We start from the raw sequence: 271 nt of genomic DNA, 5'->3' as shown, positions 1-271 counted from the left end.
CCCAAGTGCAGGACCCGGCACTTGGCCTTGTTGAACCTCATACAGTTGGCCTCGGCCCATCGATCCAGCCTGTCCAGGTCCCTCTGCAGAGCCTTCCTACCCACCACCCACTTGTCCTTGTTGAACCCCATGAGGTTCCTGCTGGCCCACCTCCCCAGCCTGTTGAGGTCCCTCTGGACGGCAGCGTGACCTTCTGGCACATCAACCACTCCTCCCGGTTGGGTGTCATCTACAAACCCGCTGAGGGGGGGCTCCTGCCCCATCATCTCGA

This window comes from Pygoscelis adeliae, unplaced genomic scaffold, assembly GCF_000699105.1.
Source record: "Pygoscelis adeliae isolate BGI_AS28 unplaced genomic scaffold, ASM69910v1 Scaffold455, whole genome shotgun sequence".
Lineage (NCBI taxonomy): Eukaryota > Metazoa > Chordata > Aves > Sphenisciformes > Spheniscidae > Pygoscelis > Pygoscelis adeliae.
This window is presented reverse-complemented; position numbering follows the sequence as displayed.